Here is a 20,465-nt window from a genome sequence, read left to right on the forward strand (position 1 = left end):
TTGCTTGCCTGAAAATCCGAAAAAAAGTCTTGGAATAAGTCGGAAAAGTAGTTCACGTTATTTCATCCCTTTTATCGTAAAACCAGCGGAGTTAAGTGCGTATTTAATACAGTATCTTTTGTTCTATCTTCATATCATGACATTAAACAGAAAGATGAGATTATATAATGATTTAATAAGAAGAAAACAATTTTCCACGTTCCAATGTTCTTGCCAAATGTATTGTTCCGCCTTCCAATGGGCCGCCAATCGCCATAACCCATAATCGCCATTACAACCAGCTATTTGTAAAGGAGGTCGAAATCAGGGATTCCTCTCCCCATTCTTACAAAGGTTAGTACCGGTAATCTAGATTCCAGATCAGGTATATCAAAGTATCTATAGAGTTATTTTAAAATAAAAAGTGATTAGACATGTACTTTGCAGTGTGGGTTAGCCCAAGTAGGTTTAAACCTCTTTGGTTTAGCCTACTCAGTTTTGAGTCGGCAGTCATGTCAAGACATTTGACCAATGGCAAAAATTCGTAGGTTCAAATCATTTGTATTTTGTAAGCCTAAGTGATATGTATAATGTATATTGGATTTAATATGGTAAAGAACTTTGAAACAATTTAAAGGATTCTTCAGTAATGTTTTTCTGTGTAATTATATTTTCATTTCCAATTACGAAATGAAATTATGATTGTTAGGATAATGTGAGGTAATCATCGACAAACCATCACTAGGTTTTTTTTTATAAGTTATAGACCATTTTGATTAGTCTCAAATAGCTTGGACTGAATAGTATTGATTAGTATCTTTCCTTTTATATGACGCTCAACTAGTAGAAAAGGGTAAAAATATGAAGAATGTTTTTGCTAATACCCGATTGGATTGTTTAAGTGGCTAAATGAGGTGTGCCACAATTTTTCAAAATCAGAATTCTGGTAGCTTGCATGATTGTACTTACCTAATTAGCTCCCCCCCCTCTCCCAGAGGTTTCATTATAGAACAGTGCAGTATTAGTTAGGAATGTGAAACTTGCATAATTGAATAGATTTTTGCCAATACGCTATTTTGAATCCCATATACTACTAACGGAAACATCCATTAACGAAGCTACAGATTTTAATAAGAAAAATGCATTTTTTGCTGCTTTTGTCAGCACATACAGGAGCCTCCTTCCACCCGGTAATTCAGGAAAAACACTTAGACAGGTGGTGCTTCTGTCTGTTGCAAGTTATTGTTTGAAAAGAATAAAGAGCGTAACGTTTTATATTTTAAACCTATTTATTTGTTTTCAATATTGGAATATGATATAATTATAGCTCTTATTGTATTTATCTTAATAATATAAGGTTAGGGTAAGAATGTGTTTATATTTAGTCTGATAATGGGAAATGAGACCAAATTTCATGTTCGAACAGAGGCATCAGCGCGAAGCTACACCACGCCCCTTTGTTAAATGTGTATTCACGAGCCTAACACACACACAGCGAAGCATGTTCCGTTTGCCAGAACATAGGAGCAATGAGATAAATGTTTAATCGTGAGCGAAAAGAGGATATGGCAGAGCAAAAATCAGCAAATTATCATATTTAATTTAAGGAGGTATTTGTAGATAGATCAATGCTATGAATGACTACCTAGAAAATAAGATGGAAAAATTCCGTTTTCTATGCATCCGGAAGTCTTGGCAAACAATAGCTCCAGTGTGTTTATTATACAGTACTCGGTTGTGACTACTGTAACTTTTTTTTCTTTATGACTTTTTTTATGACTGATGGCAACTAAGTTTTAAAAAGTTAGTTCAAATATCAATACAATTAGACTAGTTCACTGTATATTTTAAGGTGTTTCGAACGTAATTAATGACGATACCTTGTGCAAAGCCATAGCATTTCACTTATGGTCGTCAACCCTCCGGGATCATTATCAAAAACTCTCAAAACACCAAAAAATACTTTTAAAACCTGTCTTATTTTTTTACTAACCATTTATTGCACTGTTGTATAATTTTACCGTCTCCCGTTAGGTTCTTAAAAAAAAAAGAATAGTCATGAAATCTTGTAAATAGGCCTGAACCACCAAATAAGTCTTAGTATGCATCACAACTCCCACATTTTGGAAGACCCGCATGAGAAATTGGAATTTTAAGCTAGGGTTGTGCACACATTGAATGCAATGCCCCATTGAGGAACGGGAGATGGTCCATGAATTTTTAGATATCTTTTACATCAACATTCATTGCTAATTATGTAATATTGCAAAAACTAAATCGATCTTGTATATGAGTACTTCGAGAATAATAGGGATTGTCTTAATGTAGGCACCAGAGCTTGACCTGGCAAGCCTGAACTCGCCTCTTCCATCTAGTGACATCTAAGAAAATACAAGTTGAATCAAGTTAGATGGGTCCATCGTGATGAGAACTTCCATTAAACTACTGTACAACATATACATCTAAAAGCATGGTCTAGACATAAGACATAAAGTTTGAGACAACCCTTTCAAAGCATTACTGCCTATTATATAAAGAAAAAATGGGACTGCCTCATATGTTCAAACACGATTTACTGTCTCCGCCCCCCCTGCGAACCCCCCTTAAGGCCACATTGAGTTTCAGTTCAAACGAAACAAATTCAAATGAAAACGCCTTTTGCAAAAAACGGAACACAAACTTCAAATTAGTCTCAATATCTAACTTTGCGTTTCCAAACCATGTACCTTTGAAACAAGACACGAAAAAATTGCACCTCCTCTTCCTTTTCCCACGAGTAACCACACTACGATCACACCGGAATGCTAATTTGTTGTAATCTATACGGCACACATTTTCACAATTAGGGCACTTTTTCTCTGCCAAAATCAAACCATGACGTTGAGCAAATGCAATTAGCAAATCAACTTTCCCTGAATAATGTACACAAAAATCCCCATAAGAAATAAAGCAATTGTCACAAGTGACACAGTCGGAACGGGATGAAGGTCCTGCTAATTGCTCCATACTTCACGGCAAAATGAGCTTTTCAGTTTGAAGGGAGATCCGAGACGTGCAAAAATATTCCTCCGCGGAACTTCACGTAAACTGTGGTAACTGGTGGAAAAATAGCAGGGATAAGTAAAGTAATAAGTGTCAGCATTGGCTAGATTTGTAAAAACCGCCATGATTGGTTTTCAAACAGTGTGACGTCAAGAAAACACCTGTTATTGGTTAGAATAGCATTGAGAACTAGTCTGCCATACGCAGTAAGGCGGTGAAACAGCTCATTTTAGCCAAGATATCACACAGTAAACAAAAACAAACACTTAGAAAAAATCCAAGCGAAACATAACTATACACACGAATATCTTCGTTAAATAGAAGCTGCTCATATATTTTGACTATATAAGCGTTCTATATGATATAATAGTGAATTGTAGGTGTTTAAATTCTTCAAGATCTTCCGCGGAGCTCTCCTATACATTTACCCAACGTTTTATATTTTAAAGCATTATGCTGCTTGGCGGCTTGGTCATAAGAACTTACGTATCAATCGACTAAAATGTGAACACAAATTCCTTTTTTAAGTCCATTGTTTACTTTTGCTTGCATTTGCTTTAAGCAACTTTCAGGTTTTTGTATGATGCAAATATTAGCTGGCTATTTGGCCAATTAGGAGTTGAAAAATATTTATGCTTAAGTGAATGGATGTTGTTTTACAAGCCATTTTGTTGCCCTTCCACTTTAGTTCCAGTATAACTACTATTGCAGGAAGAAGTCTCCCAAAGGGTAATTCAATCTATTTTGAAATTTAGTGTAATTTTATCTTTGTTACAACACACTATACAAACCTTTTTTAAACAAGACTTACCTGGTAGTTATATATATAGCTTACGTCTCTGACGTCACGGCAGAAATTTCAAAAACTCGCGCCAATCGCCGATTGGATAGCCAGGTGTACCACCTGTGCGCCCTAGCGAGGTACCTAGGAACTATTCCATTATTCCTCATATCTTCTCTGCCGGCGCTAACGGCAAGATGTTGGATTTTTCACTCGCTGTAACCTGTATACAGTATTACAGTTATCTTGGTGATGTACAATTTATTTTTAGCCTTCGCTGGTAGGATTTTATTTTTACTGGGTGTTAGTGCTTTAACTACGTTTGTATCTTAACAGAGGTAGGAATGGGAGTTGTTTCCCCCTACTGTAAAACTTACCACCCTACTCTTTAAACATGATGGCGGAGATCGTTCCACCATCTCTATGACGTCACAATCGTGTGACGTAAGCTACATAGTACTACATAATATGTTGCATAATTCTTTTCTTTGCTTTTCTTGTAAAGAATGAAAAGGAAGTCTAGCTTACAATAATAATTTAACTTTTAATATAAAAAGATTATATTAATCTTTAAGAAAATATTTGTCTTTTTAGTATTCGTTCGTTTAAATCATTGATCTATTTTCAAAGATTAAATAGAACTAGCATACTGTTAATTTTTAAATATAAAACTTACCCGCTGGTTATATAATGGCTAAGTCCCTGGACGTCTCGGCAGGAAATTCAAAATCTCTGTGCAACTTAGCGCAGATATGCCAGGTGTACCCGAGTGCCCTCGCGCTACCACAGGTAGAACTATACTCAACCAATTCAGATTTTTCTCTGCCGACGTGGCCGTCGGTTTAATTGGAAATTCTTTTTCGCTTTTTACTCTGTTTGGACGTTATTTGGTGATGTATTAACGTTTTTTGAGTTTAGGCTTTCGCTTTATTCTTTTATTTGAAATGTGATCACGTATTTATAACTTAATAGGTAAGATTTAAAGGTTTATCGACCCTTTTTTTAAACCTCACGAAAGCATAGGACCAAAGGTAAACATCTCGTCCATTGATGACGTCACAGCCTTATGCGTAGGCTATAAGTCCGACTTGCTTTTACAAAGAATTATAAGTGAATACTTTCTTTTGAAATATTAAGTTATAAATTTCACTAAAGGATTATTAATCTAAGAAAATTTTATCCTTTTAATAGTTTTCTTGAGGTAATCATCTTCTGTTTGCTAAGATTAACTAGCGTTCAGTTGTTACGCAGTTATCAGTATTGTTACAATATTTCGTAGAGATTTTTATGAATAGTACGTTCTTCTTACTTCTCAGGTTTTTTAGTTGTACTATATAAAAGGAACATTTTATTTTGAATTTAATTGTTCCTGTCAGTATTTTTCCTTAGTCAGAAATTAAAGGAAGTTAAATTTCTCTAATGTTTATACGAATCGATGTTACGCACGATTCTATGTATCGTTGTTTCCGTAGTGGAATACTAAGATTGTTTTTATTTTAAGTGTAATTGTTCCAGTTGACAGAGTGATGATTCATCTCTTATTGGAATTCCTTAATGTAAGGGTTTATTTTATTTTATAAATATTATACCTACCAAGGTAATATTTAATATTTGATATTTAATATTTTGTTACATTTATGTGGGATTCGGTACTTTTGTATTCCCATTCAAACAATTGTCCAGTGACAGAATTATTAGTCTCCCTACGGAGTTCCTTTGAGAGAGTGTATACTTTGGTTTTCAGGTAATTATGAAACTATCTTTGTGCCAAAGAGTAAAGTGCAAATTTTTTAGTGATAAATTGTGCAGTGAATTTTATTTAGTGGAGAGTGCTTCTATTCGGACCTGTCGTTATCCTAGCCTTAGACCTCTGTCGAACTCCCGGACCCAGGGGAGAAGTTAAGTCGAAGGGCGAAAGGAATCGAGAGGGTAGCCAGGCGTTACAGTCTTTTAAGACCCGAACTGTAGTCCTCTCGAGCTTTTTCTGTCGATCACCAGAACGCTCACCCTCGCTATAGATAAAGCGAGGTATTAGTGTTTTCAAAGGCGCTAAGCTGAAAACAAAATTAGATTCGTTCTGCGTGTGTTACGTTTCATGCTGCGCAGACGCAGTGCCGCCACCTCCGCCTAATGGGTGTCGTCTCTCGACAGTGGCAAGCGCTATGGATCGACGAAGTTAATGCTTAATAAGTTTCGCGTAAGGTTGATCCTTGATCTGTGTAGTTAGGCATGAAACAGCAGCATCTTCGTTTATGCAGTCTTTCCAGCCTGCCATTAACAGTGCGGTTGGGTGTCTCGATTCCGGTCTTTGACACGGTCGCACAGGCGTCGTGTCTTTAACGGTGAGGACTCGTCGCACAAGCGGCCTACCAACCGCAATGTTCAATGGTGGGGGAAAGTGGATGCTTTACTTTGATTTCCTGCTCAACGGAAATTGACTGCTCATAGCTCCTAGTATCAGTCTATACAGACGCGCCGACGTTCGCCAGGCAGCAGAGCCGGCGAAGCGTCATCGGAATGGTGCGGCAACGGAAACGGAATGTCGACGGAATAGAGCGAAGCGCCACGTCAGTGTGGACTCTTCAGCGTCAGTGTGGACGCTTCAGTGTCAGTATGGACACTTCAGCGTCAGTATGGACGCTTCAGCGCTAGTGGGGGGCGCTTCAGCATCTGTGTGGACGCTTCAGCGTCCGGGTCGACGCTTCGCCACCTATGACAATAGACTTTGAAGAGTACCTGACCATGAACGTCTAGTGTTAAGTTATTGTTGCTCCAGGCGCTATATTATGAAATAAATCTTAACTAGAAAGATATTATATTCTCGGACCAAGGCCTGTTGGGCTAACTCTTGGTTGTGAGAACTAGAATTAAAAAAGTATTGAGGTCTGAATTCAGAATCATAAGGAGTGGATTCTTAAGAATCAAGACTTCTCTTCCTAGGATAGAGATTGTAAAGGAAGGGATTAACTTTCAGAAACTCGTGAGAATTTTTCTAAAGAGTTTCCCTCATATTTTTCACCTGCTGCTCCTCATTCCGACTTCAGAGTTTTCGCTAGTTGATTTGATGGTGTCGCTATTTATTTTATTTTATTTTTATTGCAAGCCAGCTACAACCCTTGTTGGGAAAGCAAGATGCTTTAACCCAAAGGGCTCCTTTAGGGAACGATGGCCTAGTAATTAATGGTAAAATAAATTAATAAATTAACATTAAATCATTCTCAGGAAAATAACGAACCTTACTGTAGAGATTGATACAGCGCTTGCAGCTGCATCAACAGAAAGGGCATTAAGGCCTTTATGAGAATAGAACGTAAAAGTATATTTCCCACCACGGGCAGATCTTTTATGATTTAAGGTATTATGTTTTTAAACCGCTCTTGTTAGTGACTTGTAAACATAGCGCAGTGCTCTGGAGGAGGTGTTTGTTCGTGTTCACCTTGCCCCTAGTCCTGTATCTCTTCCTTGCGTTCCAACCCTTGGGAGAAGGAAGGTCGGTAAGCTGGGGTTCATGCGGACCTTGTGCATTAGACGTCTGTTCCGCCAATTGATATTGTTGATGCAGTCCAAGACGTTCTTTCTCCACTATGGAATGATGAAGTATTGCTCCTTTCTTCGCCTATGATTGGCGAGCTATGACCTAGTCAGGTGGTCATTTTGTTCCTAGAGAGCGCCCGGAACAAGGGTATTAGTTGAGGTCCTGTCATGTTATAGGTGGCTGTACCGTTTGACAGCTCCTAGAGATCATCAGGCCCGAGTGGATCACTGGATCTCCTAAGGATAGCAGACAAAATGAGGCAGAGCATTGCCGTCAGCTTCCTTATCAGGTTAGAACCGCCTAATTTGTTTATGTAACTCTTAAGTGAATTTCCAATTATACAGCTGTCTCTGACCCGCCACCAATGGGTGTCAATCAGCCATTGTATAACCAGCGGGTAAGTTTTATATTTGAAAATGATTTGTTCCGTAACCGAAATACAAACCACGCTATTTACATTGGGTTTACCTTTTAGCGCAGCTGAAATGGCGAGCCATTAGAATTTAACGAGGGTGTATTACCCCCGCGCTAGTTAGGGGGGGGGGGAGGGGAGTGGTAGCTGGCTACCCCTCCCCCCCCTCACACACAGGTGAATGCTCACTTTCACTTTTGGCTCGGACTGGGACAGACGTCTCTGTCTTGGTCCTCGCTTGGCAGCCATTGTTTGTTTTGTCTTTACTGAATCGCTTACTTTTCTTTTCTCAATATATATGTAAACATGTTTTCATGTTTGTATATATATTTGAGTATAGAAATCAGTAAGTTTCCTTTTCAGAGTTGTGTGTGTAGTGTACGATATCTCCGTGGAGTCCTCGGCAGTTAGGCCACCACGGCGTAATTTTATGGGTTGCGATCGAGTTTGACTTCGGTCTTCTCTCTCTCTCTCTCTCTCTCTCTCTCTCTCTCTTCAGGTCGTTCACCCTTTTACTACATTTTACTACGCCCTTGTAGCTTCCTTCCCGTGTGGGGGGGGGTTTGCTACGCCGTACGTTTTGTCTCAATTAGTTTATGAATTTAATTGTAGTTGTTTTTTTTTTCAGCTTGTAGAATGATTCCTTTTGGGGTTTTCGTTCTTTCTTTAGTGTTCATTCATTTTTAAATTAAATAATTACATAGTTTCATAATTATAATTGTTATATTTCTGTTTTGGTTACAGCTCTCCTTCCGTGAGTGTAAGTGGTTGTGAGGGCACGTGCCTGTTGTGTAATTCTTGTTTCCTTTCCCTCGGGATTCCTCTTCGGAGCCTTCCCGGGGAATGATTGTGTACTAATGTTTTTTGTTTTTATTTTTTTTACAGTTACCAATCTAGTTCGTTTCTGTAATATGGCTACGGTGTGAGCTGTCTTGTGGAGGCCTGGGGATTCGGCTGTTGCTGCCTCCCCTTTGGATTTTCGTCAGGGGCGTGTCTCCTCCTACTGGAAGTACTCCCGTGACGATTGACAGCTCTCCAGTTCATTTTAGAACTCGGGAGGCTTGCCTCCTTGGGTGGGTAACTTTCCTTCCGAGGGAAGTTTTTCCTGTCCAGGCTTGAGTTTTTCCCCTTTTGGGGGGTTCTTCTCTTGCCTTTTTTTCGTGCGACTATGCTCTTGGTGCTGAACGGTCACACCTGCAGTTTCGCTCAAGCGTCTGGGCAACTGCAGGAGCCCCTCTTTGGAGGATTGCTCCTTTTAGGTCACTGGCTGACCAGTCTCTTCTACGAAGTGTTTCTCTTTCGTTCGCGAGAGAGTACACTCATAGAGACTCCTCTTCGGAGGATTCTTCTGCTGCTGTTGCTGTTGGCCTCCTTCGCCGTAAGGCTCACCGTCCGCCTCGTCGTAAGGGCCTCTCATCTCCCTATAAGGGGGCTAAGAGGCGCCTTTTTGAATCTACATTTGCAGCCTACAACTCCTTCATCCGCCCTGATGCAGATGGACAGCAGTCTGACGGGCAACGGTCTTCCCGACGGACAACGATCTTCCGACGGACATCAGTCTCCCGGCGGACAGGCAACGGTCTTCTGGCCTGCTCCTGCTCAGTGTTAGCGCACAGGGGCGCTCCTGCTCATCAGCGCTCTCCTGTTCGCCAACTCTCTCCTGCTCGTCGGCGCGCTCCTGATGTTCGCCCTGCTCGTCAGCTCTCTTCTGAGCGTCAGCGCTCATTTGAGGATCATCGCCCTGCGGTCTCTGACCATCCTACAGTTCCTGCTGAGCTCCCTGCTTGCCATCAGTCTTCTGATCCTTTGGCTACGCAACATGTTCAGCGCGTGTGTCAAGCACATGTTCGCCAACGCGCCTGCGTTCTTCCTGTTCCTGCTCGTGAACGCGCTGCGCCACCTGTCCCTTCACAGGATCTCACGCGTCGACCTCCTGCTCGCCAGCGATCACCTACGCGCCAGCGATCACCTGCTCGCCAGCGTGCACAGGTGATTTTAGTATCGCCTATTCGCCAGCGTTCTCCCACGCGTCAACGATCGCGTACGCGCCAGCGTTCACCTGCTCGTCAGCGCGCACAGGCGATTTTGGTATCGCCTATTCACCAGCGTTCTACGCGTCAGCGATCACCTGTTTCTCGGCGATCTCCGGACCTCCCGCGTGTGTTACAGCCTGCGCGCCAACGTTCTCCAACGCTTCGTCACCCGGAGGTTCTGAAGGGACATGGTTAGCCGGCTACTAGCTCGCCATCGCGCGATCGCTCACCGGCGCATGCTGCTTGCTATCGCTCGCCAACGCGTCACCATGCCACAACGCGCCATTGCCTACCTGCGCGTCAGCGCTCACCAGCTCACCACCGATCTCCTGTTGATCCACATCGCCAGCGGTCTTCCGCACCCACGCGGCAGCGCATTTCCTCGCCATAGCGCCAACGCTTGCGTTCGCCGCCTTGGACACGCGCTCATTCACCAGCCCACCCTCGCGCCCGTGCGACCATTCGCCCGCGCGACCATCGTTCGCGGCAAATTCTGCAGCCGGGGGTAGCAGCAGGAACGCGTGTTCCTAGACAACGCTCGGGATCGCCTCCACCCAAACACAGGTTGGTAGTGCAGGACAAGGATACTACTGAGGAGAGGTTAGTACATCATTCTTCCCCACCTTCTTTTCAGGCAGGTACTGTGGTGTCCACTCCAAAGGACCGCCCGATCCCTTTCCCCTTAGCGAGGATTTCGGACTCTGTGTCCTTGGAGCAACAGACTTGGTTTGGTCCTCTGGCGTGGGCGTTAGTGAAGGTTATGAAACCAGCACTCGCCGACCAGGGTAGCAAACCAACGGCTGTCTCTCCTACGCTGAAGAGAAAGAGAGGAGTGGACTTCGTGGTGACTTCCCCCAGGGCGAAGTTGGTTCCCAAGAGGTCGGTCGCGAAGGCCCCTTCTCCTGCTCGAGGGCTTTCTCCTTCTCCCGTGGACGAGGCCTTTCCGTCCTCAGGTGAGTCCAGTGGGGCGGTAGTCTTCCCCTCGGCACCAAGGGGGGAGATTTCGCTTCATGGAGGAGAGTCATCTCGTGAGGAAGGGGCCCCTCAAACCTCTTTGTTGGTATCCTGTATCCCTCCCAGGAGGGAATCCAAGGACTCCAAGACCGTCCCAAAATCCTCTTCAAGGATTCGCCAAGAACCCATGACTACCCGGGGGAATGTCCACGTTTCACCCCAGGAAGAGATCCCTGGGGCAGGAGACTTAGCTACCAACCCGCAGGGAGGAGAACAGCAGGATTCCGAACATGCCTTCTGGCAGGTCCTAAGCCTGATAAGGCAACTTAACGGGCTTATGGATCCAGTCATCGCCCCCGTGAAGGCAAAGACACGATCTTGGATGAAGTGTTTGACGTTCGGAAGGCCCCGAAGTCCAGTGTGGCTCTGCCCTGGTCTCGGGGTCTGAAGAGTGCCAGAGCTAGGGCCATCCTTGAGAAGAGTTTGTTTGTGCCCAAGGACAGAGACTTAGACAGCGGCTGTGCGGAGGAAGTCGACTTCCGTTTTCAATCCTCCAAGGCGCTTTCTTCCAGACTCTGCAGGGCTCCAGCGACTTTTTCTTTCAACCACGTCGGCCTAAGTTATCGGCTACGACAACTAAGACAAGATGTCCAATTGCAGTTTCCTCCTGTCAGGAACAGATGGCACGGGAGGCTCCCCCGGGGGGGGGGGCATAGTCCTAAAGGGAGCGGCAGAGTTCACGAACTCTAGGATTGCAGGTTTCACGCTGGGAGGATGCTTAAGGTTACTCATCCGGATGACAGCTTCCCGATGCCCATTCCCGCACGATCTCTGTGATCAGCCAAGGATATCGCGCCTGCCGTCTCTATCAGCGAATTCAGTGTCTCTGAACCTCTATGCCATAGGGTCGGCAAGAGTTGCCCGTTTGGGCAGAATGATCCATACCTTAGGAGAAGGTCCTCCATAGGATCATCGACGGCTTCACCCCCGGCTTCTTCAGTCGATCCTTTCTTGTAAGGAAGTATCTGAGACGGGAGTTCCGTAGTCGACCTCTCAGCCCTGATCAAGTTTGTCGAACAAACTTCGTCCAGCGTAGAACAGCATAATCGATCAGACTGGTAACGAGGCAACAGGACTCCTTAAACCCTGGAGTGGAAAGACGGGTACTTTCAGTTTTCATTCCATCCATCTTCCAGGGAGCTCGTGGAATTCAGCCTAGACTGCAGGTATTCCTGCTTATGATACAGTGTGGTGATCCCGCCGTGGCATCGCAGGTTTTTTTTTTCCCCAGAGAACTGTCCCTGCTTTCCTCATGGCCGCTCAGGTGCAGGCTTCCGCCTCCTTCGCTTTTTGGAGGGCTGGTCAACTCCGGTAGGCTCGGGTTCGACTTCTTCAGCGCCGGGGACAAGCTTCCGGATGCTTACCATGAGTGTGGGTTCATGGTATTTTGCTAGGAGCCTTCTCTTCTTCTGCCTCAACATCTGGAGTATCTGGCCATGATATTGAGTCAACGGCCTTACCACGTTGGAAACCCCACTTCTCGTCCGTCCAGCGAGGTTAAGCAACGTCGGTTCTGGTCGGTACTTGGATGGGTGACCACCTGGGGACGCCAGATTCTGTTGCCACCTCCTCTGAGCCTTCCCTTCAGTTGACTGTGGCAAGGCTGGGGAGAGTCGCAGTACCTGTTCTCAGTCAAGCAGAGCTTTCAGCCCTACCTTGGAACGTTTCCTAGTTCTCCTTTCCTCATTGACCCGTCTATAGTTCCGAACGGTCGCCTCAGGATAAGTTCCATGTGGGGCGGTCCAAGTTCCGGTGGTTTCAGGCAACGATTAACCGGACTTCCTGGCCCCTATGGGACCAGCAGAACTATTAGACCTGCAATGGGTGTTGACCTATGGAACCTCTTGATGGGAGTGGATATTCTCGTCCTTTCCCCACATTTTTTATGCTGTTCTCGGACTCGTCAAAGAAAAGGGGGGGAGGGCATGTTCCGGTCCAGGCCTATGGTCAGGACCTGAAGGATACCTCTCCATCATTCAGGCAGGCTTAGGGGCCTTAGTCTGGCCCCTCTACAGATCCCACAGCTCCTGCCGAGTCGCTCCGTGCGCGTCGACTTCATGATTCTGGCGTGTTCTAACCAGCAGGGGACGCATTTTCACACCTTCACATCTTGCAGTAGAAATACCGAGATGATTGAGATATACTCTCAATACCACCATCGGCTCTCTCATTCCAGGCAGAGGAATGTTCTCTCCGACTATCCGAGCAGAGCCTCGTAGAGAGAGTGTACCTGGGGGTCTTTGGCCTTGAGTAACCAGCAAGTCCTGGCCTGGGGGACCTGATCGCGACAGCTTGGAACCTCAAGCTTCCGCTGTTCTTCCCCCCAGTCTCAGACCCCGAGACTCTGGCAAGATGCATTCCGGTGATGGTGGGACAACTTCGACGCCTGCGTCTTCCCTCCTTTTTGTCTGTGGACAATGGGTCTCAACAAGACCAGGTTGTCTGTCAACCTTTCAATGGGAGAGCTCCACTGGGACTATGCGCAGAACGGTTTCTGGACCTTCTGCTTCCCCTGACGGAACTCCCGGGAGAACTTCTCCCACGGCACAGACTACTCAAACAACCACACTGCAACATCTTTCACGAACCGGGGCGTCGCTTCGGCTTCATGCCTGGAGACACTACGCCTCCTCCTCAAGAAGAGACAACCCGCTACAGTCGCGGGATGGAGGTCGCGTCATCTGCAATAGTCATCCGCAGGGGTCTTCCAGGCGAAGTGAAGAGTCTTCGGTGGTTGGTGCCGTGGGAGATATACCTCTTCCCTTGAGGCCTCTTCTCCAGCAATAACGGTCTTATTGCCTTTCGGCGGGAGGAAACTCCTTTCCGCTCTCGGCAATGAAGCCTGTCACTCAGCCTTTCCCTGACCTTCAGGCTTAAAGGAATAACTTTTTCCTGCCCGCTGGATCTTTCCTCGCTCATGCGAAGCTACGATCGTCCCTGCCTTAGTCGGAGTGAGACCTCCAACTTGGAGCATGGCTCGGACTTTTTAGTCCCTTAAGAGATCTTCTCAAGACCCTTTACGACAGGCCTCGTATTGTATTCCGTCTTGGGTCTCCTGCTCACTCTGGCCGCGGCCAGTGTGTAAGCAATCTTCTTGGTCTCGTACGACTCCGCCCTTTCTAAGGAAGAGGGGAAGGCAACATTCAGGTTCGCTCCTGAGTTGTTGGCTAGACTCAGAATCTTGGGGTCCCGGCCCTTCGGTCCAATTCCTTCAAGATTTCGAGTCTCCATTCTGTATCTGATGTCCCAAGACCTTCTCTTTCTTGCCAGTAAAGGAATCGAGAGGTTAGCTTTGGGAACAGCTGCAGTTTGTCCTCAGTTGCAGCCGATTTGGGAGCACAAGGAGGACACGGGGGAGTCACACCAGTATACCTCTTCAGCTCGGACTCAAGGACATTCATCTCGACCTGTCTCCAGACCCTCCCCCGTCACGTCGCCCTACAGCACGATGTTGGATACATCGCAACGTCCCTCGCCTTCGAGTAATACTACTCTGTGACGCAGGTGCTACAAGCTGGAGTCTGGAAGCGTCTAATGACCTTCGCAGCCCGCTTCCTGCAGGGCGTGACCCACAGGAGTTTCGATACGTTTTCTATCGCTCTGTGGTGGCTACACAACAGCTGGTCTAACCTCAGGCTCCTTTTTGGACAGGTAGCAGAAGGTTGAGGGCATTGTTATCAGGTTTTAGTCTGCATGAACGAAAGAAGTATGTCTGGCCCTGACTTCTTTCTTCATCATCCCCTCTACGGGGAAGCAGCATCCTGGTCTCTGCATAGCTGACCTCGAACCTCTGCAGGTAAACCATGCTTCCTTGTGTTCCGAGTATTGAGTCAATACTGTCGCGTCCGCCATACCCTGACGAGGTGGTATTGGGAACGTCCTAACCCAGAGTTCCTTCTGGAACTCCAGGTCAACTGCCTAGGATGGGTCACACTTCTTCCTTCACACACAAGCTTATGTAGGCCACACGGTTCCTTGCGGAGCAAGGAACTTGTGAGGTGCAGGGACTCCTTTTCTCGAGTGCGACTCACTCGGATTCTGAATCCCCGGGTAAAGCCAAAGCCAGTATGGCTGGGGACTTTCCACCCTACCTAAGGGGTAAGTCACCCAATGTAAATAGCGTGGTTTGTATTTCGGTTACGGAACAAATGACAAATTCGAAGATAATTTTTATTTTTCCTAACCATACTAACCTTAGCTATTTACACATATTTGCCCGCCAGCCCTGTCCCCCAAGACAAGTCCTACCTCTAAGTGAAAGTGAGCATTCACCTGTGTGTGAGGGGGGGGAGGGGTAGCTAGCTACCACTCCCCTACCCCCCCGCTAACTAGCGCGGGGGTAATACACCCTCGTTAAATTCTAATGGCTCGCCATTTCAGCTGCGCTAAAAGGTAAATCCAATATAAATAGCTAAGGTTTGTATGGTTAGGAAAATTACAAATTATCTTCAAATTTGTCATATTTTCATAAAATAAATTTTTGAATATACTTACCCGCTGGTTATATAAGTTTTAGACCCACCCTCCTCCCCTCTAGAGACCATGGGGCATGGAAAATCTGAATTGGTTGAGTATAGTTCTACCTGTGGTACTGCGAGGGCGCTGGGGTACACCTGGCATATCTGCGCTAAGTTGTGCAAGAGATTTTGAATTTCCTGCCGAGGCGTCCAGGGACTTAGCCATTATACAACCAGCGGCTAAGTATATTCAAAAATTTTATTTTATTATGAAAATATAATTTTCGCTGTGCAGTTCTCATGAAAATACGATGCAGTCCCAGTAATTCTTGATATCGTTGTTTATTTTCTTTCGATGTTGGGATTTTAGTATTATTCGTATATTCACATATGTTCCAATTGTAAAGTGTAGCAATCCACTATTTTTGTAAACCCTCAAGATTTAAGGGTTGTTTACATATATATATATATATATATATATATATATATATATATATATATATATAATATATATATATACTTTATTGCGATATCTGTTCATTTTAATTATAACAAATCACTATTTTTGGGAACCTTTAAGAATTAAGGGTTGTTTACATATATATATATATGTTGTTCTTATATCTGTTCATTTGAATCATTTAACATGTAACTTTCCCGGTAGTTATATATAACTACCGGGTGAGTATGTATAACATTTATCTTTACCGGTAGTTATATGTAACTACCGGGTAAGTGTGTTCAAACATTTATTTTACAATGAAAATATCAGTGTAATATTTTATAAAAAATATTTTGTAACAATTTTATATAGCAAGAACTAGAAACAATTTTGCATTCTCATTCAAGCCCTTGGCAGTAGAGAAAGATCTCTTACAATGGGCAGGACTAATTATGGTCTTTTGTGTAAGTTTAAAAGTGCAAGTTTCAGTGCTGAATTAGGGCAGTGAATTTATTCAGCACAGTGGACGCTTTTTCCTAGCCTTAGACCTCTTCCAAGCTCCCCAACCCCTGGGAGAAGAATTGTCGATTGGCTAAAGGAAACGAGAGGCGTTAGCTCACGAGCATACGTCCTCTCGAGCGTTCCTGTTGACGTTCCCAGGAACGCTCGCCCTTGCCATGGGAAAGCAAAGAGCGTTGGACGTTAAGCTAGCAACTAACATTGCTGTTAAAGTCTTGCATTGCATCACATTTGCTGATAATAGCAATACTATAATGCTTACGAACCAACATAGAAAAGGTTTTTGTCCCAGAGCGCCAGTCGGCCATGAGAACCCTCTGATGAACCGAACGCGCCGAGTGGCGTAATGAAGATCATTTTACGCTCGGCGTTAAGTCTTTCAGGACGCTCAGCGCCAAGTCTTTCAGTACAATCGGCGCCACGTCTTTCAGGACGATCGGCGCCACGTCTTTCAGGACGATCGGCGCCACGTCTTTCAGGACGATCGGCGCCACGTCTTTCAGGACGATCGGCGCCACGTCTTTCAGGACGATCGGCGCCACGTCTTTCAGGACGATCGGCGCCACGTCTTTCAGGACGATCGGCGCCACGTCTTTCAGGACGATCGGCGCCTCGTCTTTCAGGACGATCGGCGCCTCGTCTTCAGGACGCTCGGCGCCTCGTCTTTCAGGATCTTTCAAGATCTTTGTCAGAGGAAGACATTGGTGATCACTTTTCTCCTGTTGAATTTGTGATTATTAGAAGGAAAAGATCCTTATTCCTTTCGTCCTTCAGTTGATTTAAAAATTCATGAAAGTTTTTATGATTAGTTTCCAAATTATTTTATGCCTGTTGCTCCACGTTCGCCACCCTCTGAATTTACACATGGTCATCAATGGAGCTTTAACCCTGGAAAGGTATGATGGGTCGTTTGCGACCCCTACAGCATTTTCAAAACCTGTTTTTTCCCCATAAATCATCAGCTGTCTCGAATATGGAAGTGATCGACCTGCAAGGGGTGACTAGTCTTACATGCCATTGTCTGCTTTAGGACTGATTTTCGTCTAACTTCCCTCCTTCCCCGTTTTCTTACCCCCCCAGGGGTTGACCTCGACCCTACATACCTTTATAGGGGTAAGTGATCAAACAGCAAAGTTATTACATAATTATAAATTGTCGAACAGTGTTAATACTTGTTTGGTTCTTTATAGTTGGAAAGTGTGGGTGGATGGTGTGTCTACCACTTGCATGACATTGGTTTTGGCTTAGATGCCATATATTGCCATGAGGTCCATTTTCCCTCAAATGCTAATTTCTGATTTTTTTAGGTTTTTTGCAAATTTGATTTTTTTTCTATTTATTTTGAATTTATCTTCAATAATGGCCAGCAGACAGTATTCCCTCGGCATGGATGTCATCAACACACTTCTAATGGAGTTAAAAAGAGATGTTGATGATAATATGGAGCTTGCAACCCCATTCTTCATTTCAAGTGGTAGATTGGGCTGTAAGAGTTGTTGCGGTCTGCGGCCATTTTGTTGACATACCTGAAAGGTAAGTTGGCATATCTCTATATATTCTTGTTCTGTATAGAATTCGTGATATTTTGGTATAATTTAATGCATGAATATCATATTTTATAGGAGATACAATGATTTTCATAAGAAATTTACATTGTGAACTAGGCCGTCAAAAAATGACCTTTAGATTTCGCCCCTGTTATAACAGTAAATTACATCTTAGTGCACATTTTATTATGTATTTCTGTTCTAGGATAATATGAGTTTATTCTATAAAAAAAATTAGCCTCTTCCTATTTCATTTGGGTACCCAAAAAAATTCATGAAATTTGGACATTTTTTTGGCCAAAAAAATTTACCCTTTTTTTCTCATTTCAGATCTTGACTTCTATGGGTCCAACTCATTTCCAGCAATTACACGCTGTTGCTTTGCCATCTAAGAAGGTGTCCCTAAAGGGATTTATGTGTATATGTATATTTCTATTTTTTGTGAATATTTACGTCAAGTCTTTTTTTTGTATACTTAAATTTTTGATATATTTCCAATAAATAGTTATTTTGTAGATGGGTATCATTTATATTTTCAGTAATTTTTAGCATTCTTTGAAGTATTTTTAGCAAGTCAAACAATACAGATTGATGCATAACTAGATTTTTCCTGAATTTTTTTCTGAGTCGGGGTCGTTCCCGACCGAGTATACCCTTAAAGGGGTGTCCGAGTAGCATACCTATCCAGGGTTAAGGATGATGGGAGACTGGTTGGAGTCTCAGAAGGACCAAGGAAAGACAGCTTTCTTTTTTCCTTTGAATAACCTGGCCTCTAGATCTTGTATCTGGGTACGAGATTATTTTTATTATCTCTAGCCAAGCTACATCTCTAGTTGGAAAAGCAAGATGCTTTAAGCCCAAGGGCTCAAAACAAGATGCTTTAAGCCCAAGGGCTCCAATAGGAAAAAAATAGCCCAGTGAGGAAAGGAAATAAGGAGATAAATAAATGATGAGAATATAACAATAAATCGTTCTTAAAACAATAACGTCAAAACAGATATGTCCTATATAAACTATTAACGTCTAAAACAGATATGTCATATAGGGTGGAGGTCTAGCCATGTTAAGGTCAAGGACCTTGTGGCAGCCCCACAGATTGTTACAGCCCCCTGGGTGGATTGCTGGGTCTCTCAAGGAATGCAGGTAAATGAGGCATATAAACCTATGAAGCCAGCTTCCTTATCCGGTATTCCAGGATAGCAAGGGTGGAGGTCCAGCCACGTTAAGGTCGAGGACCTTGTGGCAGCCCCACAGAGATTTTTACAGCACCCTGGGTGGATCGCCGAGAGTCTTAAGGAATCCAAGCAATGGGGCAGGATAACTTTGAGGTCTGTTTTATTCCTAAAGGATGGATGCGAAATCTTTTTCCTAGTGAAACCTCCTTTGTTAGTTACTCCGGTAAGACCCCTCTGCAAACCAGACTTTGCAACATCAAATGTCTCTTTTGGGAGAGGGAGGCTTTTGTCCAGTCCTGGATGTAACTGCTCTCAATACCTTCGTTCAGAAGTAAAAGTTCTCCATGGAGACATCAAAATCATGAACTTTTAAAAGTCTCATGTCAACGTCTGACTGTTTTCGCCTTCAGGCAGTAGAGCCAGACTACATAACCTCTGGCAATCTTGGGAGAAGAGGGGAGCAGACCTTTGCTCAGTACATCTTTTGAAGGAGGATTACAATTTCCTTTCATAGGGAAACCTCCTTTAGTTTTAGCTCCAATAGATCTCTCTCCCAGATCTAGAGAGGAGTATAAGAGGCAGGTTTTGCAATTAAACTTTATTTAGAGCCTCCCTGTATCTGGACGATTGACTTATCAGAGCTCTTTCTTACGATCTTCAATAAGGATTTTCAGATAACTTTGAACCTATCAGAAGAATTGGGTATTCCTGTCAACAAGACGAGTCTCTTCTGACACCAGGACGCTTAGCACCATGTCTTATAGGACGTTCAGCGTCTTGCTCTGTTAACCTCTCGGCGCCACGTCTTACAGGACGCTCGGCGCCACACCTTCCAGGACGCTCGGCGCCACGTCTTACAGGACGCTCGGCGCCACGTCTTACAGGACGCTCGGCGCCACGTCTTACAGGACGCTCGGCGCCACGTCTTACAGGACGCTCGGCGCCACGTCTTACAGGACGCTCGGCGCCACGTCTTACAGGACGCTCGGCGCCACGTCTTACAGGACGCTCGGCGCCACGTCTTACAGGACGCTCGGCGCCACGTCTTACAGGACGCTCGGCGCCACGTCTTACAGGACGATCGGCGCCACGTCTTACAGGACGATCGGCGCCACGTCTTACAGGACGATCGGCGCCACGTCTTTCAGGACGCTCGGCGTTGAAGATTTAGCAGGAGGCATGACCTTGAACATGAGAACCTCGGACTTCGTGATGACACTAGTAGAATCGAATGTCGAGATCAAGGACGCCTTAGTTCCGATCTCTTTGATCACGAAAGTTTTTATCGAGCGTCTAGCCTTAGTACAACGCGGCGACATAGGCGGTGATCTGGGTTTCCTTGACGCCAGGAGTCAGGACCTTGAAGAGATGTATCCTGATAAACACAACGTCACTACTTCCGTTAGATCTTCTGACACCATCACAAAAAATACTTTATTTAAGGATGGTGATTCAGAGTCAGTTTTTTTGGGGGGGCTTTTACGTCTCCTCTTAGAACGGAGTAAGCCATCTTGAAACTGCAATCTTTT

General features: G+C 44.4%; 1 long non-coding RNA gene and 1 pseudogene across 1 annotated transcript in view; both read left to right on the forward strand.

Annotated features, from left to right (window-relative positions):
* The first annotated feature begins 273 nt into the window (after positions 1-273).
* The window catches only part of LOC137638411 (uncharacterized), a 45,709-nt gene continuing 25,517 nt past the window's right edge, over positions 274-20,465 (forward strand). Inside the window, exon 1 of the long non-coding RNA XR_011044138.1 lies at positions 274-333. This is a non-coding gene — a long non-coding RNA (uncharacterized lncRNA). The remainder of the gene's footprint in view (positions 334-20,465) is intronic.
* On the forward strand, positions 12,243-12,361 carry LOC137638923 (5S ribosomal RNA; annotated as a pseudogene).

The sequence above is a fragment of the Palaemon carinicauda genome, chromosome 3 (genome assembly GCF_036898095.1).
Source record: "Palaemon carinicauda isolate YSFRI2023 chromosome 3, ASM3689809v2, whole genome shotgun sequence".
Classification (NCBI taxonomy): domain Eukaryota; kingdom Metazoa; phylum Arthropoda; class Malacostraca; order Decapoda; family Palaemonidae; genus Palaemon; species Palaemon carinicauda.